At 44.0% G+C, this 12,943-nt stretch overlaps 1 protein-coding gene across 3 annotated transcripts in view; it reads left to right on the top strand.

Moving 5' to 3' along the window:
- Positions 1-12,943, top strand: part of SLC18B1 (solute carrier family 18 member B1) — a 1,776,356-nt gene that overhangs the window by 475,956 nt on the left and 1,287,457 nt on the right. The gene's annotated exons all lie outside the window — the stretch shown is intronic.

Raw genomic sequence — 12,943 nt, 5'->3', positions numbered from 1 at the left:
TGAGATCCAAAATGATCCTCATTGCCCCGTTTTGGCCTCGACAAGTTTGGTTCCTGTTCCTGCACAAATACCTACTGGAACAGCCTTGGCATCTGGAACCCCTTCCGGATTTGTTGACTCACCTCACGGGCAAGCTGCATCAGTCTCTACATTCCATCAACCTCACAGCTTGGTTGCTCCACTTCCAGCCATAGCCAGGCTTCCCCTTATTTCTCCTCCTGTTCGTGATATCATTCTGGCTTCCCATAAGTCCAATACTAGGAAGACTTATGCGAGTAAATGGAAGCGTTTTTCACACTGGGCACAAACTAGGTCCTTAGATCCTTTCCATGCACCCATTCATGAGGTTCTAGACTTTCTGGCGGAGCTTTTTCATTCAGGGTCATCATCGGCCACTATCAGGGTACAATTAGCGGCCATTGCTAATTTTCATGTTGGACTCTCAGAAGCTAATATTATGTCCCACAAACTCTGTAAAGCCTTTCTCAAGGGCATCTTTTTGCTCAGACTTCCAGTCAAAGATCCACCCCCACAATGGGATTTGAATTTAGTTCTAACCTCACTAATTCTGCCCCCTTTTGAACCTGCAGCTTCTTGCTCCCTCAAACTTCTTTCTTGGAAAACGCTGTTTTTAGTAGCTATAACATCTGCCAGAAGGGTATCGGAACTTCAAGCCTTGTCTGTCCATCCTCCTTATTTGGTTTTTCATAAAGACAGGGTAACTCTCAGAACAAACCCTTCCTTCCTACCAAAAGTGTTATCGGAAGCAAATCCAAACCACTCCATTGATTTGCCTGTCTTTTTCCCAGACCATACCAACAGGGCTGAACAAAAATTACATTCATTAGATGTTCATCGTCAATTACGGTATTACCTAGACAGGACAAAACAATTCAGAAAGTCAGACCAGCTCTTTCTCTCTTATGCTGCAGGCAAGAAAGGGCTTCCGGTATCGAATGTTACTCTTTCCAGATGGCTGACATCTATTATTACCTTGGTCTATGAGTTGAGACACAGGCAAATTCCCTCTAGGCCTAAGGCTCATTCAACCAGGGCACTATCAACTTCAACGGCGTTTCAAGCAAGGTTACCACTAGATGCCATTTGTGCAGCAGCTACATGGGCGTCCAAACATACCTTTATTGCCCATTACAAGCTTGATTTAGCCTCCAGAAATAGAGCTGATTTTGGTTCCACTGTACTTAGGAGTCTGTTCCATTGAGCCACCCAGGACTAAGATGCTAGGGACGCTGTCCCATCCAGCAAGAATGAAGGCGAGAATGACAACTTAACATTAAGAAGTTATGTCTTACCATAACGTTCCATGTTAGTTGTCTTCTTCTCGCCTTCTTTCTTGCGTCCCTCCCTCCTGCCCCCTAGCCTGGATAGACTCGAGGTTTCTGAGTCCTTCCATTTCTGGAGATACAATATGTTGCATTGTTTTCCTTGTATCCTTAGTGTTACTAGCAGGTAATCTGTACTCGTAAAAGAGGATTATAATATTATTATTATAATATTATTATTGATACTATGTCTTAGCTTCCAAACGAGATCTGGGGAGTTAGCGCATGGTATTGTGGGATATAGGGCTGCCTCGAGCCGGTAAAAATAGCTCTCGGGCTATAGTATAGGCTGAGTCGGAGCCGAGGATCGGCTCCGAACCCATCCAGCAAGAAAGAAGGCGAGAAGAAGACAACTAACATGGAACGTTATGGTAAGACATAACTTCTTATTTTGCAGCATAAAGGTCTACATTAAGGCCTGTAGGATACATTTACAATTTCAACATGGAGAATGGTGTCAGTGGTCTGGTCTACATTAAGGCCTGTAGGATACATTTACAATTTCAACATGGAGAATGGTGTCAGTGGTCTTGCCTGTATGAACTCTGTGAAACATAGTTGGCAAATCTAATTTCCGGTCCCCAGTCTGGTTTCCCAACCCAGTCCCCTAGTCTGGTGCTGCATGACAGATCCATTCCCCAATTCCATCCCTTGTTTAAAAAAAAAAAACTTTTCTGAAGAACAGTAGCAAAAAAAAACTACTGCTTTTAAATTGTAGCAAGCTGCTGGCCTGTGTCCGCTTCTGCTTCCATCATCTAGGCTAGGCGTAGAGACCCAGAGCCTCAGGTAGCCCCACAGGGTGCCCCCTGCTCTTCCAAGACCTCCCCAGAGGCTCCCACTGAGGAGGTCCCCAGGAAGAGATTGTGCAAGAGGAGACACTTGGACTCCCCACAGGAGTCTTTAACATCTGATACTGACTTGGTTGAGTCAGAAGGGTCCCCACAGTCCCCCTCTGAGGATATCTCCTTTGCGGAGATACTTGAGATCCTTATGCAGAGAGGTGATTGGCAGTCCAAAAGCCCTACTGAGGACGAGTCAGTTCTCCTGAAGGCTTTCGGGTCTCAACCCTCCACCTATTGGGTGTCCCCGCCCTTCGATGAGCTCATGCAGCAGGTCTATCGAAGGGCGTGGGAGTCAGCGGAGTCCATGGAGCCTGTTCCTCGGAGGCCTAATAAGTTTATCTCCGCTCCAACAGATAAAACTTTTTTGTCCAAAGGAGTCCATGTTGATGCCATGTTGGTAGCGGCCACCAAAAAGGAAATGTCTGAGACTTCCTCGTCTATTTTTCTTCCTAATAGAGAGTCTAGGATCATAGATAGATATGGGAAATGCATGTTTAGGTCAGCGACTTTTACTTTCCGTTCACTGAACTATTTGACCCATTTCACTAGGGTGCAAAGAGATCTCCTTAAGGAGTTGGGAGATACTCTTCAGGGTACTGTAGCTGCAGGAGCCTCTGACAAAGTTGCCACCCAGCTTGCTACCCTAAACTCTATTGTGAACTCATCCATGCGTCTCATATCATATGCAACTGATGGAACGAGTAGGGCAGCAGGTACAGGAATTGCTCTCAGAAGACATTCCTGGATGCGCTTGTATTCTTTCGCAGAGCCCTTTAAGTCTTCATTCATGAACACCCCTTTTGATGGCTCATCTCTTTTTGGGCCAAAAGTGAAGGAAACTTTGACCAGGTATGAACAGGAGGGAAAGAGACTGTCTGCCGTCGGAGTCCATTTTTCCACTCCTACTTGGCCTTACCCCAAAGGCCAAAGGGGAGGAAAGATGTGGTTCTGGAAAGCCCAAGGAGCCTTTCAGGCATGTGGTGAACCCCCCCTCTAGGGGCAGAGGAGGGGGTAATAATGGAAGATGCCACCCTCGCAGAAGAGGGGGTCCACAACATCAGGGTGACAGAGATTACTTCTCTGGTCAGCCCTACCAGCACTCCTGAAAGGAGGCCCGACTGTCCTGTTCGGGAGACAGTCGGGGGTCACTTATCTTTGTATCCAGATGCCTGGCAAGATATAACAAAAGACAGCTGGGTACAAGCTGGGTACAAAGTATCATTTCCAGAGGGTATTTCATACCTTTCTCCACATTCCCCCCCCCCCGCCCACAAGGAGAATCCCGGACGTTCCACCCAGTTACAGGGAACAAGCAACTATAGAGGTCCACAAGTTGCTAGGAAAAAGAGCCATCCAGCCAGTCCCAGCGGACCAAACAGGATTCAGAACTTACACAAGGTTCTTTTTGGTTCCAAAGAAAACAGGGGACTGGAGACCCATTTTGGACCTCAGCAGACTCAACCAATTTGTGAAGAAAAAGAAGTTCCAGATGGTCATGCTACAGTCTACACTTCCTTTTTTAGGGAAAGACAATTGGATGTGCTCGATAGAGCTCAGTGATGCATACTACCACATAAAAAGGCCATCCAGAGATCACTTGCGTTTCCAGCTAGGAGCCAATCATTATCAATTTCGAGCCCTGCCTTTTGGTCTCACTACAGCCCCCAGAGTGTTCACCAAATGCATGGCAGTGGTCACAGCTCACCTGAGGCATCTAGGATTCCAGGAGTTTCCATACCGAGACGATTGGCTCCTTACCGCCACCACCAGGCATCCACTGATTCAGGCAAGGGAATACACTCTGCAATCACTTGAGGCATTACAGTCAACTCAGAAAAGTCTGCCTTGTCACCATCACAGCATATCGTTTTTATAGGGGCAGAGTTAGACACTTCAATCACCACTCTAAGACTGCCAATCGAGAGAGTCTTTCTTCTTCACCAACATATCAGCACATTGGTATCCAAAGACAGAGCACCAGCCGCAGAAGTTCTAAAAGTATTGGGTTTGATGGCTGCTGCGATCTTGGCCATACCATTAGCAAGGATGCATATGTTGATTCTTCAATGGCTGTTATTCACTCAGTGGTCTTATCAGGAACTTCCAATGAATCACATGATTTTAATTATGAACTCTTACAAGAGAGATCTCTAGTGGTGATTGACGTCTCTTCATGTAACCATAGGACGCACCTTTGTACTACCCCCACCAATAGCCACTGTGACCACGGATGCTTCCCTGATAGGGTGGGGGGGGGGCTTTTCAGGGAAAGACTGCTCAAGGCACATGGACGGATCAAGAGTCACATTTGCATATTAGTGTTCTGGAGATGAGAGCAGTACTTCTGGCATTGCAGTACTTCCAGGACTCTATTCCTGTAGGAACGATTGCAGTTCAGACAGTATGTTTGTAGTCTGGTACTTGAGGGGAACCAAGTCTTACCCCCTTTGCTGAGAAGCCCTCAGAATTTGGCAGTGGGCTGTTTTCTCCCAGCGCTTTCTTTTGGCAATGCACATCCCAGGGAGATCTAACGTGATGATAGACAAACTGAGCAGGGCAATTTTGTTGCCACACAAGTGGTCCCTCAAGAAAGCGATTGCTGGCAGGATTTTCTGCAAATGGGGCCAGCCTTGCTGTGACCTTTTTGCCAGCTACATCAGCACGAAATGCAGAAACTTCTTTGCCCTGATTCCTCCTCTGGGAGACGCACCGAGAGACGCACTCATACCCAGTTGGCCCCCGGGTCTCCTCTATGCATTTCAACCCATCCCGTTGATACCCAGATTTCTACAGAAAGCAAAATCTCTGGGAAGGACCATCATTCTTGTAGCCCCTCATTGGCCTCAGCAGATTTGGTTCCCATTCTTCATCATCATCTCTTGGAGGATCCATGGATTCTGGACCCAGTTCCGGACCTTCTGACACATCCGTCAGGGGACCTCCATCCTTCCTTGCAGTCACTGAAGCTGACAGGTTGGCTGCTCCAGTTCCCCTTATAGCCAGGCTTCATAACTTTCCCAGTGAGACAAAACAGATCCTTTTGTCTTCCCATAAGCTGTCCAGTAGAAGATTATATTTAATTTTAGTAAGTGAAAGAGATTTTCCATATGTGCTTCTAAGCAGAACTTCTAAGCAGAACATTGATCCTTATCAAGCCCTCTTGACATCCATACTAGAATTCTTGACTATGATCTTTAATAGAGGAGTGGCAGCCGCAACAGTTCGGGTTCAGTTGGCTGCTATAGCTAACTTTCATCTCGGAGCTCACGGGCTAAACATAATGTCCCACAAGTTATCCATGGCCTTTCTCAAAGGAACGTTTCATATGAGGCCTCCAGTTAAAACACCTTATTCTCCTTGGAATCTAAACTTTATGCTGTCTCGTATAATCCCCCCCCCCCCCGTTTGAACCAGCATCATCTTGTGATCTCAAATATTTGTTGTGGAAAACCATATTTCTGGTAGCTATTACTTCTGCCCGCAGTGTCAGAACTTCAAGCTTTATCTATCAGCCCCCCTTTTTGATTTTCCATGCTGATAGAGTATCTCTTAGGACAAACCCCTCATTTTTGCCCAAAGTTTGTTCAGAATCTAACATCAACCAAGTCATTGAGTTACCAGTTTTCTTCCCTAACCATTCCAGTAAGTTGGAGTATATGCTGCACAAACTTGATGTTCACAGACAGCTCAGATTTTATTTGGACAGAACAAAAGATATCAGGAAATCAGACCAGCTCTTCGTGTCATTCTCTGAAGACAGAAAAGGTAGATCAGTGGCTAAAACAACTCTTTCTAAATGGCTATCTGATTGTATCACCTTTGTTTATTCAGCTTCTAATATGCTTTTGCAACACAAGATTAAAGCTCACTCAACCAGAGCAGTTTCTACATCTTCTGCGTTCCAAGCCAAATTGCCCCTTGATAACATTTGTGCTGCAGCCACTTGGTCTAAACCTCATACTTTTATCACTCATTACAAAGTTGAAAAGGCCTCCAGGGACAGGGCTTCATTTGGTTCTAAAGAATGTACTCCCGTGAGCTACCCAAGATTGATGATGCTAGGGGCGCTACCCATCAGTAAAGAATGAACGGCAAGATTGAACAACTTCACATTAAGAAGTTATATATTCACCATAACGTTGCATGTGAGTTGTTCATCTCGCCTTCATTCTTGCGTCCCTCTCTCCTTCCCCCTCCTGGCTGATAGTTGACCTAGAGGTTGGTCTCATCCTGGTTGCTCAATTCTTCTTCCTCACCTTGGGAGGATAGCTCAGTTATATGGTTATAGTATATGCAGCAAATAAGATCTGAGGTATTTCTCAGTGTATCATGGGATAAGGGGCTTGGCCTCGAGCTACTGGTAAACCTCGAGCTTTGCAATGGCCGTACCAGCTCCGAACCCATCATTAAAGAATGAAGGCGAGATGAACAACTCACATGGAACGTTATGGTGAGTACATAACTTCTTATTAAAGAAACTGCGAGACTAGGAAACTGATACATGGGTGACATCTAGTGGACAAAAATATAACACTCCCAGTTTTACTAAAGTGCACACGAATTAGCATTACAAATACTTGCTTAGCCCTAGAGCTAATAATGTTCTTAAATTAATTATCCATTTCTGTCCTATTTTAGAATTCTATCATAATTTTATCAATTCCCATAAATATAAAATGTGCCCCAAGTTGGCTAGGTGTGCGTTAATACAATACATTAATAATCTTGTAACAACAAATGTTGCATAAATGCTCTGAAACCCTTAACTTGGAACATCCTAGAAAAGTTTCCCACATAGAAAGCAGCACATGACCATATTGCCAAATAAATTATCCCTTTACTTCTGCAAGTAATAAAATGATGAACATCAAAAATTCTGGAAGTACTGCCTAAAGAAAAAGTCTTGCGTTTTATAATATGTTTGCAAAATGAGCAATGTCTACATGGTCCCACCAGAGAAGTTCCCACTCCAATAACTGTAGTTTAAATAAAGCCTCAGGTAATATTCTTTTTGTAAAAAACTTAAACCCTGTTTTCCACTTTTTCTAAAAATAAATTTACATCTCTCAAGTAATATTTTAATCATGTTGTAATATGAACGGGTGGTTGCCAGTTGCCTGTTCATTCTGGCCAGAGTTGCAGAGTAGCAAAATGGAGGTCAAAGGAATCAAATCTTGTGATGGTGACTACAGGAAGCAGCTTATTAACAGTTCAGAGACTTACCGTTCTGCACCAACTGCCAGGCTTTTGGTAGTATAACTTCAAAAAGTTGTAAACAACACAAACCATGTTCAAATTTATTTCAACAACAGGAATATCCAAATGAGATGTAAGAACACTAAAATTAGAGCAGTTCCACAAAAATTATAACTTTTATTCACAGATTCTAGCACCTCGGTGTAACCACCTTCTAGGAATACAAAAATACAATTCCAAACTTCCACTTTTATACACATCACTCATTAAATGAACTTCAATAGATTCCAATTATACAATTAAATAATAACATGTCATTCTTAAAACAAACATTTCCAGTTTAACTCATTATTCAAACCTTTGGGTACCGATGTTTTGTATTTTAAAATGTAAATGCATTCTTTATCCACCAGTTTGTCTTTTAATGCCTGTTCATTTCATTTATTATTAATTTGTTGCAATATTGAACCCTGCAATAATGCAGGGTTACTGCTGTGTTCCATTTTAAAGTAGGCAGAAATTATTTTAGCTTCTCTCTGATGTTTTATATCCATTAAGTGTTCCAAAAATCTAATATGGAACTTCCTTTTTGTTTCCCCAATATAAAATAAATTACATGGGCAATGTAAAACATATACAACCCCTTTACTATCACATGAATATACCCCACTCAATGTAAATTTAACATTATTAATGTTGCTAAAAAAATTAACAACAGGAGCACAAATCAAACATTTTCTGCATTTAAAAGTCCCAAAATTAATTAAGGGCCTTTGTATGTCTGTCGATGGCATCTCAAAAGCCCTATGAACCAGCATGTCCTTTACTTTTACCCTTTATATAAGATAAAGAGGGGTAATACAGAAGTAAATTTGCCAATAATTTATCTTACAACAAAAACTTCCAATAACGTTTAACCATACTTACAATTTCTTCACTCTTAATCGACACAAAATACATTTGTTCTTTTTTATATTGCTTAAATCTAACACCCTGAGGCTGTACAATGCCCCTCCTACTCTCAAGTATATTATTTTGACCCACACCATTCATAACTCTATACTCTGCCTCTTTCAACTTAACTTGATCATATCCCCTTGCTAAGAACATTTCAACTGATTTTCTTATTTCCTGCCTCAAATTGTTCCCGTCATTACAAATTCTAGACAAATGCAGAAATTCCCCATAAGGGAGAACTGTCAGTAAATGGGGAGGATGGAAAATAGAGGCATGGAGATATTGGCTACCATCCAACAAATTCCTATGTACATTGGTAGCAATAGAACCATCACTCCTGCCTTCTAGAGTTAAATCCAAATATACTACTTTTTTCCTAGTTGTACCCCATCAAAAGACAAACCGAAAGAATTCTGATGTAAATTGGCAACAAAATTAACTACTCTATCTTGACCCCCCTTGCAAATAAAAATCAAATCATCTATACACATAAAATAAAAACAAACAAATTCCTTCATAAACTTTTGCCTAAATAAAAAAGAAATTTCAAAAAAAGCTATAAGCAAATTGGCATACATGGAGGCAAATGGAGCCCCCATGGCTGTTCCTTGTTTCTGCTTAAACATGTTATTATAACAAAAAATATTGTTTTTTAAACAAAGATCTACTAATTCTACTTTAAAGTTAGAAAGTGGGTCATTCCCCAAGAAATAGGAAATGGCCCTCAGGCCATCCACATGTTTAATGGAAGTGTAAAGACTTTTTACATGTAACACTACCCAGTACATGTCTTTATCCCAAATTATTGGGGAAATATTTTTCAAAAAATCAAAACTGTCCTGTATATAAGAAGAATCCTGTTTTCCATTTTTTCTAAAAATAATTTTACATCTCTCAAGTAGTATTTTAATCATGTTGTTATTTGCACGGGTGGTTGTCAGTTGCCTGTTCATTCTGGCCAGGGTTGCAGAGTAGCAAAATGGAGGTCAGAGGAATCAGATCTTGTGATGTTGACTACAGGAAGCAGCTTGTTAACAGTTCAGAGACTTTCCGTTCTGCACCAACTGCCAGGCATTTGGTAGTATAACTTCAAAAAGTTGTAAACAACACAAACCATATTCAAATTTATGCATCAGTACCTTATAAAACAACTCATTTTGAAATGTACTTGCCACATAATTATATTGGATATCATTAGTACTATGACATTAAATAATTTGAGTGTCTTTCATTAAGCTGTTGTCTCTCACTTTCTTGACTGTTGCAGGAACCATAAACAACATAAGTTGTGTATCTCATGACAGACTTTTACACTACCAAATTGTGGATGCTAGCTTAATTCCCACAGAAGGTCATCATTAGATCACTGTTGCAGTAGCATAAAGCTATAGGAGATGACCTATCCTGCCAAGGATATCTGACTTCCTGACAGCATATTAAAGTTTTTGGATACACTTCTCACACACAGTAGGTCCACATAAGCAAGATAATATGCTGTTAGAAGTAAGATGTACAGGTGTCAATTTTCAGAACTTTCTTGTCTTTAGTACACTTAGACAACTTTCTTCTTTTTAGCTGTTATAAGGGGGTGTTTGCTTGCAATTAAATTTTTTTTTTTTTGGCAGATAAGTACCCCTTTGGATTCTTTCCTTTTTTCCCTGTATAAAATAGTGTCCATTGTAGCTTATAGGGGAAAATGTGTGTGTGGAAAGCAGGTACCTTGTAAAAATTTTACCACAGCCTGTCTTTTCAGCCTTGGGGAGAATCACAGTGTTTGGTCCTGTAACATCTGCTTGTCTTTTTATTTCTAAAATGGTAAGAAGCAGGCTCAATTCCCTAAAGCTGTTTCTTGAAAAATTATTGGCTAAAGTCCTGGTGTGCATGACAATGGCTACTGAATCCTCTATGATTACTCTTTCTCTTTAGTTAAAGAAGAGAAAAACTTCAAGAGAGACTTCTGAAGATGCTAGGTTATCTGCCAGTATACAATGGTCTGGGACAGATGGAGCTACTGTGGTAGATTATACCCTTTGGACTGGCAGCCCTGTTTGCCTGGTCCCACTGGTGAGACTACCTCTGGATGTTACTAAGGAACAGGATGCCCACACATCCAGTCAGACTGGACTTCAGATGTCCTTCTGGCTTTGTTCTTGCTCAAAAACAGGATAAGCTATATCCCTGAATATGAACAAGTATCTTTTCATCCCTTATACCACCTTACTCTCTCTTCTTTACTTACTTCCTTTCTTCTATCAAATTCTCTTCCCTGATTTTCTCTCTAAATATACCATAAGTCTGTTTTCCCTCACTTCATATTACAGTTCCTGTTTGTATTAGACTAACTTACCTATGTTCCGCCCAAGCCGGAGCTCTGCTATTTGCCGTATGGGCGTTCCCCGAGCCCAGCACCACCGAGTTTGCAGAACTTGCCCGCCGGACCGTCTGCTACTATCCAGTATCGGAGCCGAGGATCGTTTCAGGGTCTTATTCATTGTTCAGGGGACGTCTGGGAACTTCTGCCTCGGCCCTGGAGTCATCTTCGTTGGATTTTTTCCATTCGCCTGTGTCTCCTTTTGTCGGAGCGGAGTGCCCGGAGCCGTGAGAGGTCCCTCTGCTTCCAGGCTGTCTGACCACTTACTTGGGACTTCCAGCAGAAAGCAGCTGTTGGCCACAGGCACTAGCTTCTTCCAGGCCTAGCCCGCCTCAGCTCTGAGAGCTTGGCCAGAGCTGTTGGGTTGGCTTCACTCTCCTCCTTAGTTCGGAAGCCATAGTTCGGGCAGCTCCTCTCATGCTATTGCGGAACCGACATTCCTCCTCGTCGCCGTCTTCTAGGAGCCGGCCCCATGAGACCTTCCCCTCGGGCGATCCGCTCTCTGCCGATCCCTCTTCGGCCCGGCCTTTCTAGTGCTATCGACCCTGTGCGACCACCCCGCCTCTCCTCCTCGGGCTTGAGCCGGGTAAGCTCGGGGAACGGAATGCCTCGCCTCCTCCCTCCCAGTCTTGCCGGAATTCCTAGGGAGGTCCTGGGAATATTCCCAAGCTTCCCGTGGAGGGGGAGCTTTGAGGTGATGAGCTCCGTCCGCTCTGATCCACCAGCCCCAGTCCATCCCTTTAGCCTCTCCCTCCGGTGCCCCAGGCCGCTTCTGCCAGCCTCAGCCTCTCCCTATTCCAGGATCCATGCCCCCGGGTGCCCATTGGGGAGGAGGACCTCTTCGGAGGTTTCTCGATCCTGCAGGGGAACCTCCTCGAAGAGGATACAAGAGGGAAAAACACCACACCCCGAGTCGGAGAGAGGCGGATGTCGACACTTCAGGGTCTCCTGCCTGAGGGTTCCCCATCGTAGATGAGTCCTGTCTCCTTCATTGACATCTGAGTCCCTGAGAAACAGAGGGGAATTCATCACTCCATTGACCCCTCCACCGTATACCTCCGTATACCTGCAGCCTTTGATCCCGACCTCCACCTCCTCAAGGTTCAGGGATCTCGAACACTTATGCAGGTGGTCCCTCTAGTTATGCAGCCTCCTTATCTGTGAACGGCCTTCTAGGAGACCATCCAAATTTATCACGCCTCTGCAGACAAGAAGCTCTTCAAGGGCTCACTTGAAGATGCTAGCGGATCCTTCAGTACCTCTGAGGACCACTCACAAGATTCTGCACTCAGTCCATCCTCCCACGAAAGATTCTAGGACCATGCTGAGTATGGAAGCGAATGTTTTCGCCACCTTCTTTACTTATGAGTTCGCTGAACTACCTTTTGTCACTTCACCACAGCTTCAAAGAGATCTGCTTGGTGAAACTGGGTGAAGAAGTCCAGGATTCTCTTGCTGCTGGGGCTAATTCTCCTGGCGCCTCCTCTCCAGCAATCCTGAATTCTTAACTAAGGAGTCCATGCGGCTCATATCCCTGAACAGCGATGGAGCTTAGCAGGGCCGCAGGCGGCCTCACCATTTCCCTTGATGGTCCGCCTTTGTTTTGTAATTTTTTCGAACCCTTGTAAGGTTCCCCTTTCAGGGGACCGGATGGTTCGGCTTTGTTCGGACCTCAGGTATGGAAACCCTTTGACCAGGAGCAGTTGGGCAAAAACCTCTTCTAGATGTTGGAGTCCATTTTCCACAGAGCAGCTAAAACTTCCTAAGGGTCAGAAGGGAGGAGATGTGGTTCAACACCAATAGCAGAGGTCACTCAGAGGCAAGCAGGGTCTACTCCTCCCAGCAGAGGGGCAGGTCTCGCCACTTAGGGGCATTCCCCCAGAGGCAGAGAGGGCTCACACTGTCGCACCCGGAGGCAGCTTTCAGCATCCCTGAGGTGACTGTACCCTGTCCACCCTTGGAGTTTCGCTGGACCCTGAGGTGCCAGCTGTACCCAATAGCTCATGTTACAAACATGCTATGTTGCCACAGTCGATAATATGGCGCCCTACACCCCATCTGTCAAAGGCATCCTCAACTCTCAGGTTACCCTCTCAACAATCTCATCCGAGAGCGCTCCAGGCAGAGAGAGAGGTTACAACAGTCCTACAAAGCAAGCCATCCAGTTACGCTCTCTCTCTTTTCCAGGATTTCCCTTCACACTTTCATTCAACCCCCTTTTTCACCCAAACGTT

This window comes from Protopterus annectens, chromosome 1.part0 (genome assembly GCF_019279795.1).
Source record: "Protopterus annectens isolate FY-2018-M chromosome 1.part0, PAN1.0, whole genome shotgun sequence".
Taxonomy (NCBI): domain Eukaryota; kingdom Metazoa; phylum Chordata; order Ceratodontiformes; family Protopteridae; genus Protopterus; species Protopterus annectens.
The sequence above is the reverse complement of the archived record's forward strand: the minus strand, read 5'-3'. Positions and strand labels throughout refer to the sequence as shown.